Below are 15,540 nucleotides of genomic sequence, written 5' to 3'. Positions count from 1 at the left end.
CCATCCTTTCATGCGTAACATCCCAAATCACCGAAGAGATCATCGGTATTAACATAGTAGGAATGTCACTCCTAAAAAATCCTACTATCATGCAAAGTAAAGTGTAAGATACCATCATCTAACATATGCAAATCATCAATATAGGAAACATACTAGCAAATACATCCATTATAAGGTATATCATCTATCATAATGCTCCAAGAACATAATGAAGATAAATACCAACCAAGAATGCTCCAGCCACGGTGTCTTCGACAGATTTCAAATGATAAGAGTGGAAAATACACTACCACCCGACCGCGTAGAACCTAAGTGGTTCACTCCCACCGTGTTGAGGAGATAATCTCAAGTCCCAAACAGACTATCAATCCACAAAGCATAAATCTCTGTAAGTCCAAGAATCATAAAAGTATACGAACTCAAAAGTTTCCATCACACACAAAATCGACATCTAATTCCCAGAGGCACACAAAGACATGTAGGAAACCTACTATGCAAGCGAGAAAGTGTCATTGCATTTATCACATACAAGTTACCCTGGCAGTTAGCTAAACTCCATGGGTCCATACTGATCTCATGCGGCCACTAGTATCCTCTCATACTGACGAGGCATACTACAAAATGCACGATCGCAACCATGCGTTCTCACTACTCCCATCCTAGCCTATACAAGTGCTCAAGGCATGGGCAAAAATATCAAAACAATTATCTTTTTAAGTTTATGTAATCCCCATTTAGTGTATAAATGTTATCACTTATTAACCAAACTTACAATGAGTTACCTTGGCAGCCACTTAGGGCCCCGGCCCTCATTGCAAGCCACTTCCCAACACTACAAGTAGATAACCTACTCTAAGCTCATGGAATCATAAATCTCAAAATCATAAAAGATAATCCATAATAAAGTTATCAAATATGCATAAAAGCATTAAATATCCACAATAAGAATCATCAAATCTCCAAGATAAGAATCATCAAATCTCCATGAGCATCCAAAAAGCATCCATAGAAAATCATGACCACAACAGTTCTCTATTGGCAACTGAAGGCATCATTGATAATCTTAAGTATCAATTGGTTCTTAATAACCAAAATACATTTCAAAATAAATCACCATATCCATTGGTTCTTCAACAAGCAACCAAGAATATCTCAAAATCATAGTGATCGAGGACTCCAAAATGGTTGAGTCAAACATGTCACAACATGAAATCATCAAGAAATAAATCAACACTTTAGTCCCATCATGATGACTACAAAGCAATCCAAGGATAACTGATTGATGACTCAAAAATGGTTAGCTGAAGTGTCTCATACACATACCTCTTAGCTTCACACATGAAGATTGATGAAAAAATACAAGCATTTCATAAAGCATACAATCACATAACCATGGTTGGGCTTATAAAGATCAAGACCAAATAAGATCAGCATGCCATCACATCTCATAACCCCCGAGCCTCTGGTAACAACCTAGGACTGGTCAACACTAGTCAACCAAAAATCCAAAATAAGAAGCATAGAGAATACACGATGTAAACACATGTTTTGGTTTTGCTAAAATCTCATAGTTGAATCAAGTGTAGGGGTTTCCAGTTTTTTGTTTGCAAGTATACTTTCAAGTGTCTTTAGTTTCATCAGTTGACCTACAAGTCAACCGAATTATTTTCCGATACCATTATCCTTCCATTATTAAGAATTACATTCTAAGAATAACTTAAGGATAACTATTTACTCATTAAACTGATCATCATTAAATTTTTTTAATTTATCTATGATCCATATTCTAATTGATTAACCTTTCAACTTTTCTAAGATTAGTATTCATTATATTATAAGAGGACCAATTATCATTCTTCGAATAAGAGATTATAACTTTATTTATCTTAATCCATTAACATAGGTACACCATCCATGACCTATTAGCATCTTATTAGTTTTCAATTAGAAACTTAATTAAGTATTACTAAAGTTTGAGTCTTTGAATTTATTCGTCACCATCGTTGACAACCATACAATATCTAAAGTCATAATTCAAGTCATAAGAATAAGACCTATCAACTTCAATATAGATAATCTACAATCTCATTCAAAGAATTATATCAAATAAATCTCTATTACATAACTTAATTATTAATTAAATCTAATTAACTCTCATTAATTGATTTAATTAATAATTGTATAACCATAGCAAAGTTCTAATTAACATCAGTTGACTAATAACTAACTAGAATTCTATAAGTTAAAAGTCAACTATAATTCAATACTCAAATGATCATATTAATAATTCAATAATAATAACTTGTTAATATTTAATGACAAGCTATATTGAAAATCTTATTATTAAATCTTTAATGATCACATACACCACTCTGCAACAATGTTCTCATTTATATTTTAATAATAACATGTTATAATAAATTCTCAATACCAAGTATTATGATCTCAAATAAGTTTTCTCTGTGTACGTTGATTCAGTTAACTGATAATCCTCCAAATTATTAACCAATTCAATTTAATTAATATCTTTTACAGTACTTCAATCATTAACTAATTTCCTTTAGAGTAACTCTATTTGTATTAGTTGATAACTATTTAAACTATTTATACTATTATTTATTTATAGTTTGTTAGACCCAACAAATATTAATAAATAATAAACTTATCACAACTATAAATAATCAATCTGGAGAACTTTTACATAGAACTTCATTAGCTAACTCTTAATACTATTAAGATATTCAAACGTATTAACCAATAACATAATAATTCAATCTTAATTTAATATCATTTAGAGTTTCTAAATTTAAATCAACATAATATAAATTATCATCTTAAAATTATTTAGTTAATATTAAAATTAACCAATAGACTCCATTTTTCAATTGTTCTAATAATATTTTGTCTATATAAAAGTTCTTTGAAAAAGATCCCTATCACAAACCAATAAGACTCATTGTAGATTTTAACATGAATAATTTTCAAATTTTTAGCATTATCATCTTCATTAAACAACTCTAAAATTGTTTAATAGTATTCAATATACATTATAAAAAGTCCACTATATAAACTATATTAAAATCTCTTTTCTTTTAATTTTTTCTCATTTAAAAATTCATTTACTTCGATTGGCTAATAATTAATTACACTTCTTCTACTATTAACTAATCTTAACTAAATTTGATTTAATTAGATTAGATAATAAAATATATAAAATTAATGCATATTAATAAGATTCTAATAAGAAAAAATTGCAATAATATCTTTAATTCATTTCATGCTTTGATATATATATTATTTTTGTGAAGTTTAAGCATAAAGAACTCTTAGTTAAGAGAAATGGAGAAATATCTATCCTTGAATAAAATAGTCTCAGTACGACAATCATATCTCCCTAATGAACCATTGGATCAGACTGAAATTTAAATATGTTAGAGAGGGCCAAGTTACGCCGATTCTGACTGGAGTGATCGAATAATTTCGATCACGATAAAAAGTTATGAATGACTGAATTCGGGTCTATCTAAGCGACAGCGATAGACAATTTGTGATGAATCAAGAATTTTCTCTTAAAATAATTGTTCTCTAAATTTACTCATTCATCCATCTAATAGGTTTGTCCATACACATCTGAAAATACAATTTGATAGAAAGATTACATCTAATCATTCGAATTTTCAACTTAGAATTTTTATTTTAATTCCAAATCTTGTCTATCTAATTTCACAATATAAATTCAAACCCAAACTCGATTAAGATCTAATTTCTTTCTCATTTGGAACTAGAGTTTTTTCTATTGTTTTCTTCTCATCCAAATAAAATATTTAGATTCCAATTTCAAATAGTAGATTCAATCACAGAGAGTATTCAGACACATAAAACAGATATGGTGAAGACAAGAAGAGAAAGAGTGCAAAGAAAATATGAGAATATCACGAGTGCTCCTGGACACTGATACTAATTTGCCATGCTTTAGAAGGCCATAGAAAATCCCTTCCTTCTCCATTATTCGCAATTCTTCCAAGAATCCAAGTTGATCGAATCTTCCAAGTGATTAGAAGTGCTAGAAGAAGCATAGAAGCAAGTAGAAAATATATGAGTATATGAATCTTCTCCCATGCATGTAAGCTTTGAAGATTCTATTTTAGCTTGTAGCTCGTGGCTTCCATTAAGCTTTTTTTTTAAGCTTCTATGAATGCCTGAACATAAAGAGCTCTCAAGAAACCTTTGGAATGCTTCTTGAAACTGCTGAAAGGTGTCACCAACTAAGCATGGGTCTTTTCCAATCTTTTTTGATGAGTCATAGAATTGTAGACACCTTGTGCTTAATTGATGCACTAACCCCCGTGTTATTGACATCTGTTATTTCCCATGCAAGCTTATAACTCCAATTTTATTTATTTATTTATTAAATCTCATGCACTAACTTTAATATCTCCACTTTTCAATCTTAATATATATATATTTTAATCATATGAGATTTAGAATCTTTTAATAATTTAAAATATATTTTTCTCTTTTAAATTTCATTTTCCAAAACTTTATTGCTAAAATATTTATTAGCTTTAATAATATTATTATTTAGTCATTTACTTAAAAATGAGCTCCAAATATATTATTATTAAAATAAATATTGTCACATTCCAAATATAATATTATAACTTTTATCTTCCAATTTTAAAATTTAATTATTTTATTTAATTAATTTTTCAATTAATTAAATAAAATAAATATTAAAATATCGTATTAATTTTTTATTTAATTAAACCATTAATTAAATCTTTTAATTAGGCTTAATTAATAAAAAATATTCCAAAGACTCACAAAGGTTAAAATACGAAAAATTCATCATAGCCAAAATACATACAAATCAAACCAAGGGGTTTATATCACGAATTACATCATCTGACGCATTCGGAGGGTACTCAACTTAGATACTTATCCTAATTTTTTAATTAGAATAAATGGCTCAAAGGGTTGGGATTTGGATTTGAGAATTTATCTCCCCTCTCTTATCATTGAGATAATGTGATAGGGTACGCTCATCTTGGCAATTCAGGAAAGTCGATACTTGGTACCTGCAACTTGCATAAAAACCATGCATGTACAAGAAAAATGTATATACTAAGCTAAACAGGCAATGGCAGGAAGTGGTGCATTGTGTAGATCCCGACTAGCAGGTGACTACTACTCCCTTCCTTAATCACATTAGACACGCCATACAAAAGCAAACACACAAAGCAAACACGCATACCATACACATGCAAGTATGGGGTAAGTATCCATAAGAAAACACATATGATAATAAATCATATTACTAATCATCATTAATAACTGCAAATACTAAAAATAATCATCATACATAGATGAAATATTGAGTCTAAGTAATCTCATCACATATCAACTGAATCCATAACACAATGTCTGATAATCTCATAATAATGTTACTAACCATGAACATGAAACTAGCTCAAAAAGAGTTCAGCAATGATAACAAAATGCGAACCAGGGGTAGGCACTACATACACCCCCCTAGGATTAGGCTTACTCCTGTAAGCCTAAAAGAATGAAAAATTAAGATACTCACTATGTGGGTCTCATTGAACCCTTTCTCCCTATAGGAGAATATGATTCCACTGAAAATATTACAACACACTTAGAGCAATATGATTCTGGTTTAATAGTAAACCGAAAACCACATTGATCCAACATCCATTCTTTTAACAACTACTCAAATAGATCCCTTAATACATTCTAAACAATAACAAAGTAATGCTTGCAAAGATAAACAAAGGTATACTACCTTGAAACTTAGATAAAAGATACATGTTTTGCAACTAGAATAAGTTTTCAATTTTCAATTTTGTCCTCGTTTAAGTTTATAGTAGAATTTTTAATTTTGAAAGCTAAGTGTTGAAGTATAAAAAATATGCAAGTAACAAATTCAAGTTCTGTTTCAGTTCACCTAGTTTTCAAGTTTTCAGTTTGAAAGAGATACACATGATAGTTCAAATTTTTCATTTTGTTTAACTAGTTAATAACTAGTGACATTCCAATATACCCAGAGCTCCCAATGTTGAAACTCGGGCTTTGATACCAAATATAATGCCCCGCCAAGGGATCCAAAGAATTAACTTATAATTTCACTAAGTTTGGTAACAATTTTTTTTTTTATAACATGAAAGTAAATATCACATATAACTTGTACATAATAACGGAAGCAATAACAATGTCCATCTAAAAGTAAACATAACATACATAACCAATTTCATTCTTTAAGAATCTCTTAACGTTGAGTTACATCTAAACTAACTAACATACATGAATTCATCTAGTACAACATCCACCTAAATAATAATGATAAGTCCAATGTTCATACATTACATTTCTAAATGCTCAATCATCCACTGTACATGTCACAAGGTATGAAGGCTTTAAAAAAATATACATATGTGAAATAAGGTACATCATCTTATTCCAATCCATGATACATCAAAGTAGAGATAATCGTAGGATACATCATCATAGAAGACATATACATCTATCATAAAGATCAAACAAAATAAATTAAGTGCACGGTTCCTCCCAATTGTTAATAGCATTATTAGACCATCATGGGCCCTAGCCATTTCTCCATGCATAACATCCCAAATCACCGAAGAGATCATCGATATTAACATAGTAGGAATGTCACTCCTAAAACACCCTACTAACATGCAAAGTAAAGCGTAGGATACCATTATCTAACATATGCAAATCATCAATATAGGAAACATACCAGCAAATACATTCATCATAAGGTATATCATCTATCATAATGCTCCAAGAACATAATGAAGATAAATACCAACCAAGAATGCTCTAGCCACGATGTCTCTGACGGATCTCAAATGATAAGAGTGGAAAATACACTACCACCCGACCGCGTGGAATCTAAGTGGTCCACTCCCACCATGCTGAGGAGATAATCTCAAGTCTCAAACAGACTATCAATCCACAAAGCATAAATCTCTATAAGTCCGGAAATCCTAAAAGTATACGAACTCAAAGGTTTCCATCATACACAAAATTGACATCTAATTCTCATAGGCACACAAAGACATGTAGGAAACCTACTATGCAAGCGAGAAAGTGTCATCGCATTTATCACGTACAAGTTACCCTAACAGTTAGCTAAACTCCACAGGTCCATACTGATCTCATGCGATCACTAGTATCCTCTCATACTGACGAGGCATACTACGAAATAGACGGTCGCAACGGTGCGTTCTCACTACTCCCATCCTAGCCTGTACAAGTGCTCAAAGCATGGTCAAGAACATCAAAAAAAATATCTTTTTAAGTTCATTTAATCCCCATTTAGTGTGTAAATGTTATCACTTACTAACCAAACTTACAATGAGTTACCTTAGCAGCCACTTAGAGCCCTAGCCCCCATTGCAAGCCACTTCCCGACACTACAAGTAGATAACCTACCCTAAGCTCATGGAATCATAAATCTCAAAATCACAAAAGATAATCCATAATAAAATCATCAAATATGGATAAAAGTATCGAATATCCACAATAAGAATCATCAAATCTCCAAAATAAGAATCATCAAATCTCCATGAGCATCCGAAAAACATCCATAGAAAATAATAACCACAACAGTTCTCTATTGGCAACTGAAGGCATCACTGATAATCATAAGTATCAATTGATTCTCAATAACCAAAATACATTTCAAAATAAATCACCATATCCATTAGTTCTTCAACAAGCGACCAAGAATATCTCAAAATCATACTGATCGAGGACTCCAAAATGGTTGAGTCAAACATGTCACAACATGACATCATCAAAAAATAAATCAACACTTTAGTCTCATCATGGCGACTACAAAGCAATCCAAGGATAACTGATCGATGACTCAAAAATGGTTAGCTCAAGTGTCTCATACACATACCTCTCAACCTCACACATGAAGACTGATGAACAAATACAAACATTTCATAGAGCATACGATCACATAACCATGGTTGGGCTTATAAAGATCGAGACCAAATAAGTTCAGCATGCCATCACATCTCATAACTCTCGAGCCTCTGGTAACAACCTAGGACTGGTCAACACTAGTCAACCCAAAATCCAAAACAAGAAGCATAGAGAATACACGATGCAAATAGATATTTTGGTTTTGCTAAAATCTCATAGTTGAATCAAGTGTAGGGGATTCCAGTTTTCTGTTTGCAAGTATACTTTCAAGTGTCTTAAGTTTCATCATTTGACCTACAAGTCAACCCAATTGTTTCCCGATAGCATTATCCTTCCATTATTAAGAATTACATTCTAAGAATAACTTAAGGATAACTATTTACTCATTAAATTGATCATCATTAATTTTTTTAAATTTATCTATGATCCATATTCTAATTGATTAACCTTTCAACTTTTCTAAGATCATTATTCGTTATATTATAAGAGGACCAAATATCATTCTTCGAATAAGAGATTATAACTCTATTTATCTCAATCCATTAACATAAGTACACCATCAATGACCTATTAACATCTTATTAGTTTTCAATTAGAAACTTAATTAAGTATTACTAAAGTTTGAGTCTTTGAATTTAATCGTCACCATCGTTGACAACCATACAATATCTAAAGTCATAATTCAAGTCATAAGAATAAGACCTATCAACTTCAATATAGATAATCTACAATCTCATTAACAGAATTATATTAAATAAATCTCTATTACATAACTTAATTATTAATTAAATCTAATTAACTCTCATTAATTGATTTAATTAATAATTTTATAATCATAGAAACGTTCTAATTAACATCAGTTGACTAATAACTAACTAGAATTCTGTAAGTTAAAAGTCAACTATAATTCAATACTCAAATGATCATATTAATAATTCAATAATAATAACTTGTTAATATTTAATGACAAGCTATATTGGGAATCTTATTATTAAATCTTTAATGATCACATACATCACTCTGCAACAATGTTCTCATTTATATTTTAATAACAAGTTATAATAAATTCTCAATACCAAGTATTATTATCTCAAATAAGTTTTCCTTATGTACGTTGATTCAGTTAATTGATAATTCTCCAAATTATTAACCAATTCAATTTGATTAATATCTTTTACAGTACTTCAATCATTAACTAATCTCCTTTAGAGTAACTCTGTTCGTATTAGTTAATAACTATTTAAACTACTTATACTATTATTTATTAATAGTTTGTTAGACCCAACAAACATTAATAAATAATAAACTTATCACAACTATAAATAATCAATCTGGAGAATTTTTACATAGAACTTCATTAGCTAACTCTTAATACCATTAAGGTATTCAAACGTATTAACCAATAACATAATAATTCAATCTTAATCCAATATCATTTAGAGTTTCTAGATTTAAATCAACATAATATAAATTATCATCTTACAATTATTTAATTAATATTAAAATTAACCATTGGACTCCATTTTCTAATTGTTCTAATAATATTTTGTCTATATAAAAGTTGTTTGAAAAAAATCCCTATCACAAACCAATAAGACTCATTGTAGATTTTAACATGAATAATTTTCAAATTCTTCGTATTATCATCTTCATTAAACAATTTTGAAATTGTTTAATAGTATTCAATATACATTATAAAAAGTCCACTATATAAACTATATTAAAATCTATTTTCTTTTAATTTTCTCTCATTTAAAAATCCATTTACTTAGATAGGCTAATAATTAATTACACTTCTTCTACTATTAACTAATCTTAATTAAATTTGATTTAATTAGATTAGATAATAAACCATATAAAATTAATGCATATTAATAAGATTCTAATAAGAAAAATTTGCAATAATATCTTTGATACATTTCATGCTTTGATATATATATTATTTTTGTGAAGTTTAAGCATAAAGAACTCTTAGTTAAGAAAAATGGAGAAATATTCGTCCTTCAATAAAACAGTCCCAGTACGACGGTCATATCTCCCTAATGAACTATTGGATCGGGCTGAAATTTAAATATGTTGGAGAGGGCCAAGTTGCGTCGATTTTGATTGGAGCGATTGAATAAATTCGATCATGATAAAAAGTTATAAATGACTGAATTCGAATCCATCCAAGGGGCAGCGATAGGACAATTTGTGATGAATAAGGAATTTCCTCTTAAAATAATTGTTCTCTAAATCTACCCATTCATTCATCTAATAGGTTTGTCCATACGCATCTGAAAATACAATTTGATAGAAAGATTACATCTAATCATTTGAATTTTCAACTTAGACTTTTTATTTTAATTCCAAATCTTGTCTATCTAATTTCACAATACAAATTCGACCCCAAACCCGATTAAGATCTAATTTCTTTCTCATTTGAAACTAAAGTTTTTCCTATTGTTTTCTTCTCATCCAAATAAAATATTTAAATTCTAATTTCAAATAGTAGATTCAATCATAGAGAGTATTCAGACACATAAAATAGATATGATGAAGAGAGGAAGAGAAAGAGTGCAAAGAGAATATGAGAATATCACGAGGGCACCTAGACACTGATACTAATTTGCCATACATCAGAAGTCTATAAAAAATCCCTTTCTTCTCCATCATTCGCAATTCTTCCAAGAATCCAAGTCGATCAAATGCTCCAAGTGTTTAGAAGTGTTAGAAGGAGCATAGAAGCAAGTAGAAAATATACGAGCATATGAATCTTCTCTCATGCATGTAAGCTTTGAAGCTTCTATTTTAGCTTGTAGCTCGTAGCTTCCATTAAACTTGTAGCTTCCATTAAGCTTGTAGCTTCCATTAAGCTTTTCTTTTACGCTTCTATGAATGCCTGAATATAAAGAGCTCTCAAAAAACTTTTGGAATGCTTCTTGAAACCGTTGAAAGGTGTCACCAACTAAGCATGGGTCTTTTCCAATCCTTTTTGATGAGTCATAGAATTGTAGACACGTTGTGCTTAATTGATGCACTAACCCCCATGTTGTTGACACATGTTAATTCTCATGCAAGCTTATAACTCTAATTTACTTTACTCTTTCCAATTTTATTTATTTATTTATTAAGTCTCATGCACTAACTTTAATATCTCCAGTTTTCAATCTTAATATACTTATATTTTAATCATATGAGATTTAGAATCTTTTAATAATTTAAAATATATTTTTCACTTTTAAATTTCATTTTTTAAAACTTTATTGCTAAAATATTTATTAGCTTTAATAATAATATTATTTAGTCATTTATTTAAAAATGAGCTCCAAATATATTATTATTAAAATAAATATTGTCACATTTCAAATTTAATATTATAACTTTTATCTTCTAATTTTCAAATTTATTTATTTTATTTAATTAATTTTCCAATTAATTAAATAAAATAAATATTAAAATATAATATTAATTTTCTATTTAATTAAACCATTAATTAAATATTTTAATTAGGCTTAATTAATAGAAAATACTCCAAAGACTCACAAAGGTAGAAATACGAAAAATCTATCATAGCCAAAATACATACAAATCAAACCAAGAGGTTTATATCACAAATTGCATCATCTGACGCATTCCGAGGGTACTCAACTTAGATACTTGTTCTAATTTTTTAATTAGAATAAATGGCTTAAAGGGTTGGGATTTGGACTTGAGAATTTATCTTCCCTCTCTTATCATTGAGATATTGTGATAGGGTACGCTCATCTTGGCAATTCAGAAAAGTCGATACTCGGTACGTGCAACTTGCATAAAAACCATGCATTTACAAGCACAATATATATACTAAGCTAAACAGGCAATGGCAGGAAGTGGTGCATTGTGTAGATCCCGACTAGCAAGTGACTATGACTCCCTTCCTTAACCACATCAAACACGCCATACAAAAGAAAGTACACAAAGAAAACACACACACCATACACATGCATGCATGGGGTAAGTATCCATAAGGAAACACATATGATAATAAATTATCTTACTAATCATCATTAATAACTGCAAATACTGAAAATAATCATCATACATACATGAAATGTAGAGTCTATGTAATCTAATTACATATCAACTGAATCCATAGCACAATATCTGATAATCTCATAATAATATTATTAACCATCAACATGAAACTAGCTCTAAAAGAGTTCAACAATGATAACAAAATGCAAACCAGGGGCAAGCACTACATAAATCTTGTCAAATTTTGGTCAAACTTGATCTTTGCATATGTGAATATGAGTAAATGTGAGTATGAATTCCAGCAATAATTCGATGCAAATTTTCATTCAACCTTTCAAAATTAAGAGATGAGGATCTCTTAAATAGACTTTCCTAGAATTCATCAACAGTTGAGATCGATTTCAATCAACGGTCAGGATTAAAGGTGAAGTTCAGTCATAAAAGGGGATTTCCAAATTAAAGGAAGTTAACAGATTTAATTTGAGTAAAATAAGGAGTTAATTGATTGAATTTGAGTAGAAAAAAGAGTTAACTCATTTAACTCATTTTTTATCAATAGTGAACTGAAAATTTCCCTTTTTGAACTGAAGAGAGATTTTGTTGAGATATTTAATTTAATAAAATGAGATATGCTTTCATAATTACTTTTTCTATTTAATTAAATAATCTTTAATTAATTAGAGACACTTTTCTTATTTAATTAAATAACTTCATTTAATTAATTAGGAATTGCTTCTCATTTAATTAAATAACTTTGTTTAATTAATTAGAAACAAGTACTCCATTTAATTAAATAATTTCGTTTAATTATTTCAAAAAAAAAATTTGAAACTAGTCAACTCAAGTCAACCGTGGTTAAATCTGGTCAACTTTTGGCCAGACTTGATTTTTGCGTATGTGAATATGAGCAAATGTGAGTATGAATTCTACAAACAATTTGATGCAAATTCTCATTCAACCTTTCAAAATGAAGAGATGAGGGTCTCTTAAATAGACTTTCTTGAAATTTATCAACGGTTGAGATCGATTTCAATCAACAGTCAGGATTAAAGGTGAATTTCAGTCATAAAGGAAGATTTCCAAATTATAGGGAGTTAACAGATTTAATTTGAGTAAAATAAGGAGTTAACTGATTCAATTTGAGTAGAAAAAGCAGTTAACTGATTTAACTCATTTTTAATCAATAGTGAACAAGAAATTTCTTTTTTTTGTACTGAAGAGAGATTTTGTTGAGATATTTAATTTAATAAAAGGAGATATTCTCTCATAATTACTTTTTCTATTTAATTAAATAATCTTTAATGAATTAGAGACACTTTTCTTATTTAATTAAATAACTTTATTTAATTAATTAGGAATGTCTTCTCATTTAATTAAATAACTTTGTTTAATTAATTAGAAGCAAGTACTTCATTTAATTAAATAATTTCATTTAATTATTTGAAAATTCTCTTCAAAACTAGTCAACTCAAGTCAACCGTGGTTAAATATGGTCAACTTTTGGTCAAACTTGATCTTTGCGTATGTGAATATGAGCAAATGTGAGTATGAATTCCAGCAACAATTCGATGCGAATTCTCATTCAACCTTTCAAAATGAAGAGATGAGGGTCTCTTAAATAGACTTTCCTAGAATTCATCAACAGTTCAGATCGATTTCAATCAACGGTCAGAATTAAAGGTGAAGTTCAGTCATAAAGGAAGATTTCCAACTTAAAGGGAGTTAACAGATTTAATTTCAGTAAAATAAGGAGTTAACCGATTCAATTTGAGTAGTAAAAGGAGTTAACTTATTTAACTCATTTTTTATCAATAGTGAACTAAAAATTTCCCTTTTTGAACTGAAGAGAGATTTTGTTGCGATATTTAATTTAATAAAATGAGATATGCTCTCATAATTATTTTTTCTATTTAATTAAATAATCTTTAATCAATTAGAGACACTTTTCTTATTTAATTATATAACTTCATTTAATTAATTAGGAATGGCTTCTCATTTAATTATATAACTTTGTTTAATTAATTACAAGTAAGTACTCCGTTTAATTAAATAATTTTGTTTAGTTATTTAAAAAAAAAATTTGAGACTAGTCAACTCAAGTCAACCGTGGTTAAATCTGGTCAACTTTTGGTCAAACTTGATCTTTACGTATGTGAATATGACCAAATGTGAGTATGAATTCCAGCAACAATTCGATGCAAATTCTCATTCAACCTTTCAAAATGAAGAGATGAGGGTCTCTTAAATAGACTTTCCTGGAATTCATCAACGGTTGAGATCGATTTCAATCTACAGTCAGGATTAAAGTTGAAGTTCAGTCATAAAGGGAGATTTTCAAATTAAATGGAGTTAACAGATTTAATTTGAGTAAAATAAGGAGTTAACTGATTCGATTTGACTAGAAAAAGGAGTTAACTGATTTAACTCATTTTTGATCAATAGTGAACTACAAATTTTCCTTTTTGAACTGAAGAGAGATTTTGTTTAGATATTTGATATAATAAAATGAGATATGCTCTCATAATTGCTTTTTCTATTTAATTAAATAATCTTTAATTAATTAGAGATACTTTTCTTATTTAATTAAATAACTTCATTTAATTAATTAGGAATGGCTTCTCATTTAATTAAATAACTTTGTTTAATTAATTAGAAGTAAGTACACCATTTAATTAAATAATTCTCTATAATTATTTCAAAATTCTTTTCAAAATTAGTCAACACAAGTCAACCGTGGTTAAATCTGGTCAACTTTTGGTCAAATTTGATCTTTGCGTATGTGAATATGAGAAAATGTGAGTATGAATTCTAGCAACAATTTGATGCAAATTCTCATTCAACCTTTCAAAATGAAGAGATGAGGGTCCCTTAAATAGACTTTCCTAGAATTCATCAACGGTTGAGATGGATTTCAATCAACGGTCACCTGATTAAAGGTGAAGTTCAGTCATAAAAGGGAGATTTCCAAATTAAAGGGAGTTAACATGTGAGGCCTCACCCCGACCCTCTGTAGCCCTAGTTGTTATTTTATCATTTTGATACTCCCGACTTGAGATGGTTGAGACACTATCAGATACTTGAACATATCATATTATTTCATGTTATGTGATGTTGTTTTCAGATATTGATGTCCGTCATTTAATGCTTTCTGTATGTGATGAATTAAGTAAAATGTAGGATTAACACCTTGATTTTGTAATCTTTATGATTAAGGAAATAAGTAGGATGAAAGGAACCCTGATTTATGTATGTTTCAATTTATGTGAAATTTTGATACGTATATATGTACATGTGATTTTTGGGACTACTGATGTGTGCAATGAGTGTGCAGATATTTTAGTTGAGGAAATCGACGGAGAAACATAACTGATCTCTATGTGCTATTTTTGGAAACCTTGTTGTTCATAATTCACGTTTTGTACTGTGAGATGTATGCATGTATCTTTCTGTGTTCAGTGAATGTTAGTGTTCGTAACTATGCTCTTTTAGTGTCGCTTGACACTCGTAAATTGTTATGTTCTTCTGTGTGCTGATTAGGGTTAGCTATGTACCCTTTGGACCTTAAGT

The sequence above is a fragment of the Cupressus sempervirens genome, chromosome 11 (assembly GCF_028749045.1).
Source record: "Cupressus sempervirens isolate cs-2001-9-10 chromosome 11, ASM2874904v1, whole genome shotgun sequence".
Taxonomy (NCBI): domain Eukaryota; kingdom Viridiplantae; phylum Streptophyta; class Pinopsida; order Cupressales; family Cupressaceae; genus Cupressus; species Cupressus sempervirens.
Note: the sequence above shows the minus strand (reverse complement) of the source record.